This window comes from Arachis stenosperma, chromosome 4, assembly GCF_014773155.1.
Source record: "Arachis stenosperma cultivar V10309 chromosome 4, arast.V10309.gnm1.PFL2, whole genome shotgun sequence".
NCBI classification, from domain to species: domain Eukaryota; kingdom Viridiplantae; phylum Streptophyta; class Magnoliopsida; order Fabales; family Fabaceae; genus Arachis; species Arachis stenosperma.
The window spans coordinates 2,536,103-2,554,021 of record NC_080380.1 but is presented as its reverse complement, the minus strand read 5'-3'; positions in this window follow the sequence as shown (position 1 = coordinate 2,554,021).

Genomic DNA, 17,919 nt, shown 5'->3' with positions numbered 1-17,919 from the left:
AATTTCACGGATGAATTCGAAATTCATGTACTTCTTGTTCTTTTGTAATTAAAACATATTTCATTCAAGAAAGGTGATGGATTCATAGGACATTCATAACTTTAAGGCATAGACTCTAGTCTTTATTTATTATTTAATAGAAATAATATAAAATAGGCATAAAACAAACATTTAGTAATAAAAGAAAGGAAATTAAAAACATAAAGACAATTGACTCTAATTCTAATACTCATGTACTCTTAAAATAGATAGAAGGTTATCACAGAGTTAGGACTCAACAACCTTTAATTTGGGAGGTAGATGCCTCTTTAGTCTGTGGGGTGCTTGGCCCTTCAAGAGATAGCTTCTGGCGCTTCAGTTCCTTCAGTTCACGCCCTTGCTCCTCTTGTTCCCTAAGCAGTTTGCAGATCATGCTGTTTTGATTTTGTTGTTCTTCCTTCAGTTGATCCATAGCTTCTTGCCGCTTGGTGATGGATGCTTCTTGGTGCCCCCAGTATTCAAATTGTGGAATTTCCGGGAGGAACTCCTGTGCTCTCCTCTTGATGGGGTCGTCCTGTACTTGTCCTTCCATTGACTTTTTGGTGATTGGTTGTTCAACTGAGATATATTCATCTACTCCCATTTTTACTCCAGCATCTTTACATAATAAAGAGATTAAGCTTGGATAGGCCAATTTGGCATCTTTGGAGTTCTTGTTTGCAATTTTTGTAAAGCTCACAAGAAATCAGTTGATGAACCTCCACTTCTTTTTCTAGCATAATGCAATGAATCATCACTGCTCTTTTGATGGTAACTTTAGAGCGGTTGCTAGTGGGCAATATAGACCGCCCAATGAAGTCCAGCCAGCCTCTGGCGACTGGTTTGAGATCCCCTCTCTTAAGTTGGTTTGGGACACCCTTTGTGTTAGTTGTCCATTTAGCTCCAGGGAGGCATATGTCCTCTAGGATCTTGTTCAGGTTCAGATTTTATCTCATCATTCTCCTATTAAAGGAATATGGGTCATCTTGCAGTTGAGGTAGCTTGAAGATCTCCCTTATCTTGTCAGGGTGGGTGTGAACAATCTTCCCTCTGACCAGAGTTCGATAGTCATAGAATGCAGCTCCAGCTAGTCTCTGCCTGTCTGTCTGCCACAGATTAGAGTAGAATTCCTGAACCATGTTTCTCCCCACCTTTGTCTCAAGATTAGCTAGGACTTCCCAGCGCCTATTTCGAATTTGCTCTTGCATCTCCGGATATTCGTCTTCTTTCAGATCGAATCTAACTTTCGGGATCACTGACCTTAGACCCATTATCTTGTAGTAATGGTCTGAATGTTCTTTGGTTAAGAACTTCCCTTGATTCCAAAGTGGTTTTGGAATGTTCTCTTTCTTGCCTCTTGGAGTGGTTTGTTTTCCCTTAGGGGCCATGATCTTGGTGGGTATTGGCTTAGTGATCAGGATAAGCACACCAAAATTAGAGGTTTGCTTGTCCTCAAGCAAAAGAAAGGAAAGGAGAGGGATAGAGGGAGAGCCAAGTTCAAATTGTGGAGGAGAGGAGGAAGGCCGAACGTGGATTTAAAGGGAAGGGGGTGGGTTTTCGAAAACTTTTGAAAAAGATATGATAGAATATATGATTTGTAAAAAAGATAAGTATGATAGGAAAAAGATGTAATTTAAAATTGAAAAGATATGAAGTATATTTGAAAAAGATAAATCTGAATTTTGAAAGGAAGATATGATGAGTTTAAAAGAGATTTGAAAAAAAATTGAAAAGAATTTAAAAAAAAAAGATAATTGATTTTTGAAAAAGGTTTTCAAGGATATTGAAAAAAAATTAAAAGATATGTATAGGATTAAAATTTTTCGAAATTGAAGTTGAAAGATGAGAGTTTGTGACATGTTTATGCAAGAAATCATTAATTGAATCATGAAAAATGGAAAAAAATTTGAAGTGAAAACGAAATTACCTTCTCCCCACAATCCTGGCGTTAAACGCCCAACTACTGCATGTTTTGGGCGTTTAACGCCCATTTGTAGCTTCTCCTTGGCATTTAACGCCCAGCTGTAGCATCTGGCTGGCGTTAAACGCCAGAACGTCCTTTATCACTGGTGTTTTTCTAAACGCTCAGGATGCTGCGAGTTTGGCGTTAAACGCCCAGAATGGCACACATTCTGGCGTTTAACGCCCAAAAAGGTATCATTACTGGCGTTAAATACCCAGAATGGAACACATTCTGGTGTTTAACGCCCAGAAAGGCATCATTACTGGCGTTAAATGCCCAGTAGATGCTTCTTTTGGGCATTTAACGCCCAATTGTATTTCTTACTGGCGTTTTCTTGCCAGTGAGCTCCTTTTTCCTGTTTTGTACTCTGAATCCTTCTGTAACCCTGTGAACATAAGCAATTGATCTTTTACCTTGAGGATAATCAGTATTGAACCTTTAAAAACAAATAAAATAAGGAATAGAATAAAATAAAATAACAGAAAAAGCTTTGCTAATGGCTGGGTTATCTCCCAGCAAGCGCTTCTTTATTGTCATTAGCTGGACCTTGTTAAGCTTCTAATCTAGCCTCAGCTTTGAGCTCTCTTGCTCAACATTGCCTTCAAGATAATGCTTGATTCTTTATCTATTAACAGTGAACTTATTATCAGAATCACTGTCTTGCAGCTCCACATAGCCATACGGTGACACGCTTGTAATCACAAATGGCCCCCTCCACCGGGATTTTAGTTTCCCGGGAAATAGCCTGAGCCTAGAATTAAACAGCAGAACCTTCTGTCCTGGTTCAAAGACTCTAGATGACAGCCTTCTGTCATGCCACCTTTTTGCTTTCTCTTTGTAAAGTTTGGCATTTTTGAAGGCAGTGAGTCTGAATTCATCTAGCTTGTTCAGCTGGAGCAATCTTTTTTCTCTAGCTAAATTGGCATCAAAGTTTAGAAATCTGGTTGCCCAGTAGGCCTTATGCTCCAGTTCCACGGGCGACAGGCCTTACCATACACAAGGTGGTATGGAGAGGTTCCTATAGGAGTCTTAAATGTTGTTCTGTAAGCCCACAGAGCATCATCCAAGCTTCTCGCCCAATCCCTTCTACGGGTATTTACAATCCATTCCAGGATTCTTTTCAGTTCTCTAATTGAGACTTCAGCTTGTCCATTTGTCTGTGGGTGATATGAAGTTGCCACCTTGTGGCTAATTCCATACCGGGCCATAGCAGAGGAGAGCTGTTTGTTGCAGAAGTGTGTGCCCCCATCACTAATTAATGTTCTAGGGACCCCAAACCTGCTGAAGGAACTTCAGCACTGTCCTAGTATCATTAGTGGGTGTGGCAATGGCCTCTACCCATTTGGATACATAGTCGACTGCTACCAGAATATAAGTGTTTGAGTATGATGATGGGAAAGGTCCCATGAAGTCAATGCCCCACACATCAAACAACTCAATCTCCAAGATCCCTTGTTGAGGCATGGCATAACCATGAGGCAGATTACCAGCTCTCTGGCAATTGTCGTAGTTACGCACAAACTCTCGGGAATCTCTATAGAGGGTACGCCAATAGAAGCCACATTGGAGGACCTTGGTGGCTGTTCGCTCACCTCCAAAGTGACCTCCATATTGTGATCCATGGCAGTGCCATAAGATCTTCTGTGCCTCTTCTCTAGGCACACACCTACAGATTATTCCGTCTGCACATCTCTTAAAGAGATAGGGTTCATCCCACAAGTAGTACTTTGCATCCGTAATTAATTTTTTCTTTTGTTGCCTGCTGTACTCTTTGGGTATGAACCTTGCAGCTTTATAGTTTGCGATGTCTGCAAACCATGGTGTTTCCTGAGTGGCGAACAAATGCTCATCCGAAAAAGTTTCAGAGATCTCAATAGAGGGAGATGACGCCCCTTCTACTGGTTCTATTCGGGACAGATGATCAGCCACTTGGTTTTCTGTCCCTTTTCTGTCTCTTATTTCTATATCAAACTCTTGCAGAAGTAACACCCATCTTATGAGCCTGGGTTTTGAATCCTGCTTTGTGAGTAGATATTTAAGAGCAACATGGTCAGTGTACACAATCACTTTGGATCCTACCAAGTATGATCTAAACTTGTTAATGGCGTAAACTACTGCAAGCAATTCTTTTTCTGTGGTTGTGTAATTTTTCTGGGCATCATTTAAAACGCGGCTAGCATAATAAATGACATGCAGAAGCTTGTCATGCCTCTGCCCTAATACTGCACCAATAGCATGGTCACTGGCATCACACATTAGTTCGAATGGTAAGGTCCAGTCTGGTGCAGAAATAACTGGTGCTGTGACCAGCTTAGCTTTCAGGGGTTTCAAATGCCTGCAGACACTCTGTGTCAAACACAAATGGCATGTCAGCAGCTAGCAGATTGCTCAGAGATTTTGCAATTTTTGAAAAATTCTTTATAAACCTCCTATAGAATCCTAGATGCCCCAGAAAGCTTCTGATTGCCTTAACATTGACAGGTGGTGGTAATTTTTCAATTACTTCCACTTTAGCTTGATCCACCTCTATTCCTTTGTTTGAAATTTTATGCCCAAGGACAATCCCTTCAGTCACCATGAAGTGGCATTTTTCCCAGTTTAAAACTAGGTTGGTCTCTTGGCATCTTTTCAGAACAAGTGTCAGATGATCAAGACAGGAGCTGAATGAGTCTCCATATACTGAGAAGTCATCCATGAAGACTTCCAGAAATTTTTCCACCATATCAGAGAAATAGAGAGCATGCATCTCTGAAAGATTGCAGGCGCATTACACAGCCCAAATGGCATCTTTCTGTAAGCAAACACTCCAGATGGACATGTGAATGCTGTTTTCTTGATCCTGGGGATCTACTGTAATTTGGTTGTAGCCTGAATAGCCATCTAAAAAGCAATAATAATCATGACCTGCTAGTCTTTCTAGCATCTGGTCTATGAATGGTAAAGGAAAATGATCCTTTCTGGTGGCTGTATTGAGCCTTCTGTAGTCAATACACTTGCGCCACCCTGTAACTGTTCTTGTAGGAACTAGTTCATTTTTCTCATTATGAACCACCGTCATGCCTCCCTTTTTGGGGACAACTTGGACAGAGCTCACCCAGGGGCTGTCAGAAATGGGATAAATAATCCCAGCCTCCAGTAACTTGGTGACCTCCTTCTGCACCACCTCCTTCATGGCTGGATTCAGCCGCCTCTGTGGTTGAACCACTGGCTTAGCATCATCCTCCAATAGGATCTTGTGCATGCATCTAGCTGGGCTTATGCCCTTAAGGTCACTTATGGACCACCCAAGAGCTGTCTTATGTGTCCTTAGCACTTGAAGTAGTGCTTCCTCTTCCTGTGGGTTTAAAGCAGAGCTTATGATCACTAAAAAAGTGTCACCTTCTCCCAAAAATGCATATTTCAGGGACGGTGGTAGTGGTTTGAGCTCAGGTTTAGGAGGTTTCTCCTCTTCCTGAGGAAGTTTCAAAGGTTCCTTCAATTCGTCTGAATCCTCCAGATCAGGCTGAACATCTTTAAAGATGTCTTCCAGCTCTAATTCGAGACTCTTAACCATGTTGATCTCCTCTACTAAAGAGTCAATAAGATCAACTCTCATGCAGTCTTTTGGTGTGTCTGGATGCTGCATGGCTTTGACAGCATTTAACTTAAACTCATCCTCATTGACTCTCAGGGTTACCTCCCCCTTTTGGACATCAATGAGAGTTCGTCCAGTTGCTAGGAAAGGTCTTCCTAGAATGAGAGTAGCACTCTTGTGCTTCTCCATTTCCAGCACTACAAAGTCAGTGGGAAAGGCGAATGGCCCAACTCTGACAATTATGTCTTCAATCACGCCTGATGGGTATTTAATGGAGCCATCAGCAAGTTGGAGACATATCCGGGTTGGTTTGACTTCTTCAGTTAAACCAAGCTTTCTGATAGTGGATGCAGGTATTAGGTTGATGCTTGCCCCAAGATCACATAAAGCTGTCTTGGTGCAATTACCCTCTAATATGCATGGTATCATAAGGCTCCCGGGATCTTTAAGCTTTTCTGGGAAGCTTTTCAGAATGACTGCACTACATTCTTCAGTGAGGAGAACTCTTTCAGTTTCTCTCCAATCCTTCTTATGACTCAAGATCTCTTTCATGAACTTGGCATAAGAGGGTATTTGCTCAAGTGCCTCTGCAAACGGAATCTTTATTTCAAGAGTCCTGAGATAGTCTGCAAAGCGGACAAATTGCTTATCCTGCTCCTCTTTGCGGAGTTTTTTAGGATAAAGTATCTTGGCTTTGTATTCCTCAACCTTAGTTGCTGCAGGTTTATTTCCTACAGAGGTGGTTGGAGAAGCCTTTTCAGAGGGGTTACTATCAGCACTTATGTGTCTGATCCCTCACTGGCGTTTGAACGCTAGGATTAGAAGCTGGATTGGCGTTGAACGCCAACTTCTTAATTGTTACTGGCGTTTGAACGCCAGAACTGAGCTTCCCTTGGGCATTTGATGCCAGCTCCTTGCCTGTTTCTGGCATTTGAATGCTAGAACTGTGCATTGGTTGGGCGTTCAACGCTAGTTCTGCACCCTTTTCTGGCGTTTGAATGCCATAGTTCTTCCTCTCTGGGCTCTTACTGTCCTCAGAGGGATTTTGAATAATATATTGTTCATCCTCTGTCAATTGTTCTTTTCTTAGCTTTCTGTTGCTTTGAAGTGAGGTATTTAATGTTTTCCCACTTCTTAATTGAACTGCCTGACATTCTTCTGTTTTCTGCTTTGATAACTGCTGTCTTGTCTGATTCAATTGTGCCTCCATATTTTTATTAGCATTTTTAGTGTCTTGTAACATCTCCTTGAATTCTGCTAATTGTTTTGTTAGAAAACACAATTGTTGATTGAGTTCAGCAACTTGTTCTGGAAGACCAAGTTCAGTAGATACTGCTTTGATTTCTTCTTGTATGGAGGACCCACTGCTTATATACAGATGCTGATTTCTAGCAACTACATCAATAAGCTCTTGAGCCTCTTCAATAGTTTTTCTCATGTGTATAGATCCACCAGCTGAGTGGTCTAGAGACATCTAAGCTCTCTCTGTAAGCCCATAGTAAAAGATGTCTAATTGCACCCACTCTGAAAATATTTCAGAGGGGCATTTCCTTAGCATCCCTCTGTACCTTTCCCAGGCACTGTAAAGGGATTCATCATCCTCTTGCTTAAAGCCTTGGATGTCCAGCCTCAGCTGTGTCATCCTTTTTGGAGGGAAGTATTGATTCAGGAATTTGTCTGATAATTATTTCCAAGTCTTTATGCTTGCTGTGGGCTGGTTATTTAACCACCTTTTAGCCTGATCCTTTACAGCAAACGAAAATAGTAACAGCCTGTATATATCCTGACTTACCTCCTTGTCACGTACTGTGTCAGCAATTTGCAAAAATTGTGCCAGAAACTCAGTAGGTTCTTCTTGGGAAGATCGGAATACTGGCAGTTTTGCTGCACCATGACAATGAGATGAGGATTTAGCTCAAAACTGCCTGCATTGATGGGAGGTATGCAGATACTACTCCCATATGCAGCAGTAGTGGGATTAGCATATGACCCCAAAGTCCTTCTGGACTGTTCAATTCCACTTAGATCCATGATGGAGAAAGGGAGATGATGTGAATTACAAGTAAAATATATTTTTATTTTTTTTTCTATTTAGTTAAAAATAACCAAAATAAGAAAATGAAGTAAAATAAAGTAAAATAATTAAAGGACAAACTATGGATTTCGAAAATTAAGAGAAAAGGAGAAAAAAGAAATTTGAATATTGAATCAACTAATTAATTGAAAAGATTTGAATTTTGAAATTTTTAAAACTAAGATAAGATAAAATAGAAGGTTTTGAAATAGAATCTGAATTTTTGAAGGAAATTTTTGAAAATTAATCAAAATAAAGAGAAAAGATATTTTTAATTTAATGACGAAAGAGAAAAACACAAAAAAGACACAAGACTTAAAATTTTTATATCTAATGCCCCTTGTTTTTTCGAAAATGCTGAAGGGAAAACACCAAGGAACACCAAACTTAAAAAATTTTAAGATCGAAATACAAAGAAGACTTAAGAACACCTTGAAAACTCACAAGAACATAAAAAGAACACCAAACTTAAAACTTTTAGAAAACTAAAAATAAATTTTCGAAAATTAAAGAAAAATAAGAGGAGGACACCAAACTTAGAAGTTTGACACAAGATTTAATTAGAGAAAAGTTATTTTTGAAAAATTTTTGAAAAGAAAATAAAAGACTCTGACCCAAAAGACAAAATTTTCCTAATCTAAGCAACAAGATTCACCGTCAGTTGTTCAAACTCGAACAATCCCCGGCAACGGCGCCAAAAATTAGTGCACGAATTGTGAATCACACTTTTCACAACTCGTACCACTAACCAGCAAGTGCACTGGGTCATCCAAGTAATACCTTACGTGAGTAAGGGTCGAATCCCACGAAGATTGTCGGCTTGAAGCAATCTATGGTTATCTTGTAACTCTTAGTCAGGATAGCAATTATAATTATCAGTTTGAATTGCGAAGAATAAAAGAGCATGAAATAAATACTTGTTATGCAGTAATGGAGAATATGTTGGAGCTTTAGAGATGCTTTGTCTTCTGAATCTCTGCTTTCCCCCTGTCTTCTTCTTCACGCACGCAAGTTTCCTCCTATGGCAAGCTGTATGTTGGTGGATCACCGTTGTCAATGGCTACCATCCGTCCTCTCAGTGAAAATAGTCTAGGTGCGCTGTCACCGCACGGCTAATCATCTGTCAGTTCTCACTCATGCTGGAATAGGATCCATTGATCCTTTTGCGTCTGCCACTACGCCCAACCCTTATGAGTTTGAAACTCGTCACAGTCATTCAATCCCTGAATCCTACTCAGAATACCACAGACAAGGTTTAGACTTTCCGGATTCTCAAGAATGCTGCCAATGGATTCTAGCTTATACCACGAAGATTTTGATTAAGGAATCCAAGAGATACTCATTCAATCTAATGTAGAACAGAGGTGATTGTTAGGCACGCGTTCATAGGTTGAGAATGGTGATGAGTGTCACGGATCATCACATTCATCACATTGAAGTGCGAACGAATATCTTAGATAGAAACAAGCGTGTTTGAATAGAAAACAGAAATAATTGTATTAATTTATCGAGACACAGCAGAGCTCCTCACCCCCCAACAATGGAGTTTAGAGACTCATGCCATCAAAGATACAAAGTTCAGGTCTAAAAATGTCATAAGGTCCAAAATAAATCTCTAAAAGTTGTTTAAATACTAAACTAGTAACCTAGGTTTACAGAAAATGAGTAAACTACAATAGGTAATGCAAAAATCCACTTCTGGGGCCCACTTGGTGTGTGCTGGGGCTGAGACTTAAGCTTTACACATGCCTAGGCTGTTTCTGGAGTTAAACGCCAGGTTGTAACCTGTTTTGGGCATTTAACTCCAACTTGTAACCTGTTTCTGGCGTTTAACTCCAGAATTGGGCAGAAAGCTGGAGTTGAATGCCAGTTTACGTCATCTAAACTTGGGGAAAGTATGGACTATTATATATTGCTGGAAAGCCCTAGATGTCTACTTTCCAACACAATTGAGAACGCGCCATTTGGACTTCTGTAACTCCAGAAAATCCATTTCGAGTGCAGGGAGGTCAGAATCCAACAGCATCAGTAGTCCTTTGTCAGCCTCTGAATCAGATTTTTGCTTAGATCCCTCAATTTCAGCCAGAAATTACCTGAAATCACAGAAAAACATAGAAACTCATAGTAAAGTCTAGAAATGTGATTTTTAATTAAAAACTAATAAAAATATAATAAAAACTAACTAAATCATATTAAAAACCTACTAAAAACAATGCCAAAAAGCGTATAAATTATCCGCTCATCACCACCCCTCAAAACCGTGACCATAGACCATTTTAGGTCACCCCCAAAACCGTGACCATAGACCCTTTTAGGTTACCCCTCAAAACCGTGACCATAGCCCCTTTTTGGTCACTGTAAAAAACCGTGACCATAGACCCCTTTAGGTCACCCCTAAAACCGTGACCATAGATCCTTTTAGGCCACCCTCCAAAACCATGACCATAGACCCCTTTAGGCCACCCCCCAAAACCGTGATCATAGACCCTTTTAGGTCACCCTTTTTGGTCACTGTAAAAAACCGTGACCATAGACCCCTTTAGGTCACCCCCAAAATCGTGACCAAACACCCTTTTAGGCCACCCCCCAAAACCGTGACCATAGACCCTTTTAGGTCACTCTTTTTTGAAAAACCGTGACCATAGACCCCTTTAGGTCACCCCTCAAAACCGTGACCATAGACCCTTTTAGGCCACTCTTTTTTAAAAAACCTTGACCATAAGTACTCTATGGTCACCCTTTCCAAAAAAAACCGTGACCATAGCTTTTTTTTCTGGTTACCCTAAAAAACCGTGACCATAGAGGGTCTATGATCACGGTTTTTTACCGTGACCAAAAAAAACCGTAGCCATAGACCCAAAATATTGTAGTGTAAGATTTTATTATTTTCACTTTTTCCTTCACAAAATTCAGAAAATAAAATACACTAAAAATAAAAATAGAAAATAAAAACGCAAACCAAACGCACCCTTATTTTGTGAGAATGCTAGTTTGATTTTGGTATTAATACAATAATTAATTTAATAATACTTTAGTAAGTACTCAAAGAACTTTAAGAAACACTCGTTTTTATACGATAACAAATAACGGATTTATTTGAATTTAAATGTATAAAAAAAATAATAAAGTTTAGTATCACTTGAATAACTATACAAAAAATAAATATAATTATAAACTTATAATCATACGTGTAAAGTAGACTAAATTCCTATTTTGGTCATTGAGATTCGCGCGATTATTCATTTTGGTTCCCAAAATTTAAAATTACCTATACTGTTCCTCCAAATTCAAGTTCGGGCACCAATGTGATCCCTCGATTCTTTCTGGCAATGACTGGGCAAATGAAATCCTGAGATGACACCCTCTCTACCATGCTGGATGATGAGTAAACGACGTCGTTTATCCTTGGCGTCCAAATAAATATATGTCGTCTAAGTAGACAACATTGGTAGTGCGTGGAATCTCAAAAGTCTGACTTATTTAAAAGAGTTGCTTACTTAGACGATGTTTCTGACTTGTTTGGATATCAATAATAAACGACGTTGTTTACTCATTATCCAGCGTAGTAAAAAAGGTGTTATTTCAACATTCTGTTTGTCTAATCATCGTCGAAAAGGTTGCGTTTGTTTTTAGAGGTACGACAGAACATGACACTGAGACAGAGACAATAAAACGGAGACACTAAAAATTATTGTTTGTGTATTGTGTTTGGATACGATGTACAAGACACTAAGGTAGTGTTTGGTGGAGAGACAGAGACAGAAAGACTGAGACTGAGAGACAGAGACTAAGAGACAGAGATTGAAATAAATTTCAGTATTCTGTTTGGTGCAAAGTGAGAGACAGAAATTGAAACAAGAATAAAATTCTAATTTAATTTATACAAAGGGTAAAATTGGAATTAATTAATTGAAATGAGGATATTTTAGGTATAAAATGTTATTAAAGTTTCAGTCTCCATCCCTAAAAATTTTAGTCCCCTGTGTCCCTACTTTTTGGAGGTACTGAAATACTGAAATTTTAGGGACAGAGACAGAAATTTTAGTACCAGTCTCTGAACCAACAAACATGATACTGAATCTCAGTCTCCCTCAGTACCTCAAAACAAAACGCTACCTAATGTAATGTCCAGTATTATGTTTGGATATACATGGACAAGACTAAAATATTATACGAAATGACTAAAATAACCATATGATTCTAAATTTTCTACATCAAGTACAAATTAATTTAATAGAAAATGAGAGTATGTAGGAGTACAGACAAAACTTGAAAAAATTGTTTGAAGAGATCAAAAATTTTAATAAAAAATATATAATAGTATTTATATTAAAATAAAAATTATAAATATATTTATTTTATTTTTAAATTTATTATTAATATGTAGGAATATATATAGTTAAGATTAATAAAAAAATATATGAGTTTGATTAATAAAAAATTTTGTTTGGGTTAATAAGTCAAATTAATTTTAAATTAAAATTCAGTTTTAAAAAAGAATCCGTTTTTACATGAAAAAATTAGTTTTTTCATATAAAAATTTATTTTTATTTAGAAAATCAATTTTTTAATCCCAAAACTGATTTTTCTTTAAATTATATAAAATCAATTACAATTTATAAATTCTTTTTTAGCATTTTAAAAGATCAATTTTACCTTTAATAATATTTATCTTTCAAAAATTTTCAAATTAATTATAGAAAAAATAAGAAGGAATAATAGTGGAATAATAAAAAATATCTATGGACAAAAAGGAAAACAAAATTTATAAAAAAGTCCGTGTTCACTTTTCTAAATCCCGTGTCCATCATTGTCCTTCGTAAGAGAGTAGACACAAAAATATAAAAAACTGTCTCAGAGACAATGTGTTCTGTGTCCATGTCTCTGCTTCCAAACACATTTTAAATATATACTGTCCATATTTTTGTGTTCTGTCTCTGAAAACAAACACTATCAAAAAGTCGAAAAATTATATTGGTGTCCAAATTTAAATTTAGAAGATCAATATAAATAATTTTAAATTTTAAAAACTAAAATAAATAATCGTGAATCTTAGAAACCAAAATAAGAATACCAAAATAAGAATTTAGTCTTGTAAAGTGTAAACACTACAAATATGTCGAAGATATTATAAATGAAATGAACGTGGGCTTAGTTGTTGTGTCAAATCTAATTAATTATTAAGTAGAACTAGACACCATTAATGATGAGTCAATATCAGAATTCAGAAAGAACATGAATAATTGTATAATACACTTTGCTCTACCAAATATTGTTTGACTTTAAAATGAGTTAACAGTGGATAAAAGTGTTACATTGCACTTCCATTAAAATTGGACACACTACTCGATTAAAGTTATATAAAAAGAATATAAATTTTTTATAATTATTTTTTATTATTTTATTATTGTTTAAAATATGGGTCTTAACTTTTTAAATTTCTCTTTCATCTCATTAAAAAAAATCTATAAACTTACATCTTTACTATATAATTCACCTAAAATTAGATTTCTCAAATGAGTGTACTTGAATAAAGCAATTATTTGGTGTAAATAGAGAGTTTTTTATTTTTAATTTTTTATAAAAAAATTTGCATAATAATGATTTTTAATAAATAAAAAATATTTATATATTTTATATTAAATTATTTAAGAATAAAAAAAATTTTTGCCATTTAAAATATTGTGCATTAAAATATTGTTATTTAAAGCATTTATTTATATATTAGAATATTTTGTATTTATTAGAATCTATCAGTGCTCTTCTTTTATATTAGTTTTTAATTTTTATTTAAAGAAAAGTATAGGTAGACAATGAAAAGATTAAATAATGTGAATAATAGAGATATTAGATGTTCATTTCACTGTGTGTACGGATGGTTATTTTAATATTAAAATTTAGATGGTTAATTTGGAGGTGTAATGTATTTTTATTTAATTGGTGGTTGTTCATGTTGTTCAAGATAGTCATTGTTTACCTAGTACTCCTCAAAATAGTTTTATACGGCCGTATCTATTCGTAGTGTTACGTATGCAAAAATAAGAGTAGTGCAGGGTCAGTAGAATTTGTAATGTTTAATCATCAATTAGTCATCATCAATATTTTTAATGGTGTGAAATAACATCTAATGATGTAAAATTAATCATTTTTTTTATGATTAAGTGCTGCCAAATTTCAACAAAAAGTATTGGCCTTAGGCTTTCTCAACTATTTTATACCGAAAGTAAATTAAAATTAAATTCTCCATTGACCTCTGTCACCTCTCCAGTCTCCATACATGTTACATGTTGTCCCTCCTTCTCCTTTCTCTACTTTTCTTTTCCCTTGATATTTTCTAGTCTCTTGATGAAAATCCCCGTATTTTCAGATAGGTTGAGTGTGTAGCCCGCTGCTGCTGTTTCAATCTTGTCGCCGCCATTTCCTTCAATTGCTTGCTCGGCCTTCCTTTCAAGGTTTACTTCTTTCTCTACCCTCATTCTTGTCCGCTAGTTAATGCTATCTTCCCACTGCTGGTCTTCTACGTGCTCGTCTAGAGGCATTTATGATTCACGCGTCGTCTCTCCTGCCCTTTCTCCTAGCTCTTGTTCGTCACGATGCCTATCCTTCTCCCCTCTGTTCAGTCTTCTAGCACTGGGAACTCCCAAGTCTTCTGAGTATTTTGGCTTGCTGGCATCCCTACACGCCATGGCCATAGGGCTTTTGCAGGTTCCTTTTCCGTGTCCAATAACCCCGCTGTTGTAGCAGTAGCTTTGTTGGAGTCTTTCATACTTGATGCTAATTCATGCATTGTCTTTGTTGGCTCTTTCAAGATAGAAACCAGTCTGTAATGGGCTTGTGATATCTATGGTTGCTCTGAATATCAGAAACTCTCTTGCTAGCACTCCATTGATTTTGGGGTCTTCAACCTCATCCAGAATACCAATCATATATCCTATCTTCCTTGCTGTCTCCACATTCATATACTCCTCAGGAACTCCATAAAGTTGTATCCAAAAGTCTGCACAGTCATGGCTGATTTCATACATTGATTCCTCTTGCGTCCATTCCTGTAAATTTAGGAGGTTCCCTTTGATACTCCACAGTCCATTCTTGAGAACCTTTTGTTGGTCTTTGAAACTCAGCAACACTTTGTTCCTCCCTACATCCGTGATCATTAGGCCTTCAGAGTTGCCCCATATGTCCATCAATGTGTTCTTGATAACTTTGAACTTGATTTCTTTCTCCATTATAACTTTTCCCACCAAGTTGAGGCATTCTGGGTTATATTTTGGACTTTTTTCCTGTTTAAGGCAGACTATTTTACCTTCTATCGGGTATATACCGCAATTACTATCGGGTATATACCGCAATTAGCTATCACGGTATAGAATGTTCGGAGCTTGCTGGTTTTGTTATGCAGGTATGTGGGTGAAGGCTGGGTTGACTAGATGGCTGCTATTAGTGAGAGTGATATTAAAGGTGAGAGAAAATATTAAAGGTGGTTTGATTATGGGGAGAAGATGGGTTATGAAGCTAATGGTGGTGGCACACTGGTGTAAAACACAGCTTTAACCGAAGAAAAACCTAACAAGCTACAAGAAGAATAGGGTAAGACAATATCTAAAATTGAATTTTTTCCCCATTAATAAAAGTAAAGTGTCAATTCCTCTTAAATTAATTTTTCCTCCAAAATGAATGCATTTAATAAATAATACATAATTATACTTATTTAAAAAAATATTTTTATTGTAATTATATAAAATCAATATTTAATACATTATTAAATTACTTATCAATTATCAATCAAAAATATTTTTAATCATTTTAATAATAATAATAATCTACTTCTACTTAATATACTAAAATTGGATTTTTCCTAACTAATGAAAATAAGGTGTCAATTCTTCATAAATTCATTTTTTCTCCAAAATGAAAGTACTATTCTCTCTTCTAAATTTATTTTTAAAAAATATTTTTATTATAATTATATTACAATTAGCATTAAATGAATAATACATGATTATACTAATTTAGAAAAATATTTTTATTATAATGATATAAATTCAATATTTAATACATTATCAACTAATAAAAGTGAGGTGCCAATTTTTCATGAATTTATTTTCTCTCCCAAAAAAAAAATTACTATTCTCTCTTCTAAATTTATTTTAAAAAAATTATAATTCCACACTGAATAAAATATACGTGACAAATTAAAAATTTTTGGCAAATTAATGGAATCAAATCATATTTCTATAATATATATAAGAATGTATATTTTTATTATATAAAAATTAGATTTCTGCACTTAATGATGGAGTTGATGTGGCATATTTCTGAGCGTGTTTCTTAATTTATTTTTTATAACTCATTGAATACAATTTATTACAGTAGATTAACTCATCATAATGAAATTTTTATATTTAATGATAGAGTCAAGGTAGCATGTTTTTCACAGTGTTTCCTAACTTATTTTATTTAACTCATTAAATACAATTCATTATGATGAATTAATTATATCAACTAATTGATTTGATTAGATATTTAAGTATCACATAATTTAAAATTATGTATATCAATTATTTGATTTGATTTTTATGATATATAATTTTAAGGAATAAATTAAAATAATATAATTTATTACTTATTTAAATTGAATATAATAAATATAAATTAATTTAGTTAGAAGTTTACTATTTTCTAATCTTTTATACATAAAAATAACAAAATAAAATTATAAAAATAATCTTTTTATCACTTTTGTTATTTTAATTTTGCTTTCTTTGCTTTTTTTTACGTGTAATTTTATTTTACATTAACTTTATTTATTTAATAACAAAATATACTCATACTAATTCTATCATATAATAATATATTTTTCTCCTATGTTAATCAAGGAATTTCAATAATTATCAACTACATCTAATGGAATGACTGAAAAGTGAGAACTACGAGAAGTTAAACCCAGGTTCGAAAATGCTGAAATAAAAGAAAGAAAATACTGAATATATGATTAGAAAAAAATATATAATAATGAGAAATATACTAAAATTTGATTTTCTCCCAACTAATAAAAGTGATGTGTCAATTTCTCATGAATTTTTTTCTAAAATGAAAGCACTATTCTCTCTTTTAAATTTATTTTAGAAAAATATCTTTATTATAATTATATTATAATTAGCATTTAACGAATAATGCATGATTATATTAATTTAACAAAATATCTTTATTATAATTATATTAAATCAATATTTAATACATTATCAAATAATAAAAGTGAGGTGTTAGATCCTCATAAATTCATTTTTCCTCCAAAATGAAAGCACTATTCTCTCTTCTAAGTTTATTTTAGAAAAATATCTTCGTTATAATTATATTACAATATTACAGTTATATTACAATTAGCATTTAACGAATAATGCATAATTATAATAATTTAAGAAAATATCTTTATTATAATTATATAAAATCAATATTTAATACATTATTAAACTAATTATCAATCAAAAATATTTTTAATCATTTTAATTATATTGATACAATTCTAATTCTCATTCATTATGCAATAATTGTATTAGTTTAGTAACAAGTTGTTACGTTAATGGTGACCCATTTATAATAATAATAATAATAATAATAATAATAATAATAATAATAATAATAATAAATATTAATAATTAAATGCTAAAATAATTACCAAACATTGTCTACCTAGTTTCAATTAGTTAACAAATTTAATTTTAGTTGCTATATTTTATTTTCTACATAATTATGTTAATTGTTAATCATTATACATCAAATTAGCATTTAATATATAATTATATTAATTATCAATAATTTTTTTATAATTATACATCAAATCAGCATTTAATACATAATTATGTTAATTGTCAATAATTTTAATTTTCAATCATTATAATATAATTTTAAATTAGTCGTAATTTTTGGCAAGTTGATATTGTTATCTACATTAAAAAATTAAAACAAAAATATATGACTCTAATCATGATAAAAATGTATATGATATAATAATGGCTTATTCAATCATGGTAAATATATGATGTATAACGTAAATAATAAAAAATTAACTTAATGATAATTAATTTATATAATTATTTTTGTTCTAATAAAGTCTATATATAGTATTTTTTGTGGTTCGTGAGCCTAGATTTGAGAGTAAACTCATTTTTTAATTTATTATTTTTCCTTGACTACTTCGTAGAATAAAGAATGTATTTTTGTTTTTCATCGAAGTTGATCATTTTAAGGTATAATTTATAATTTTTTATAATATTTTTTATATATTCATTC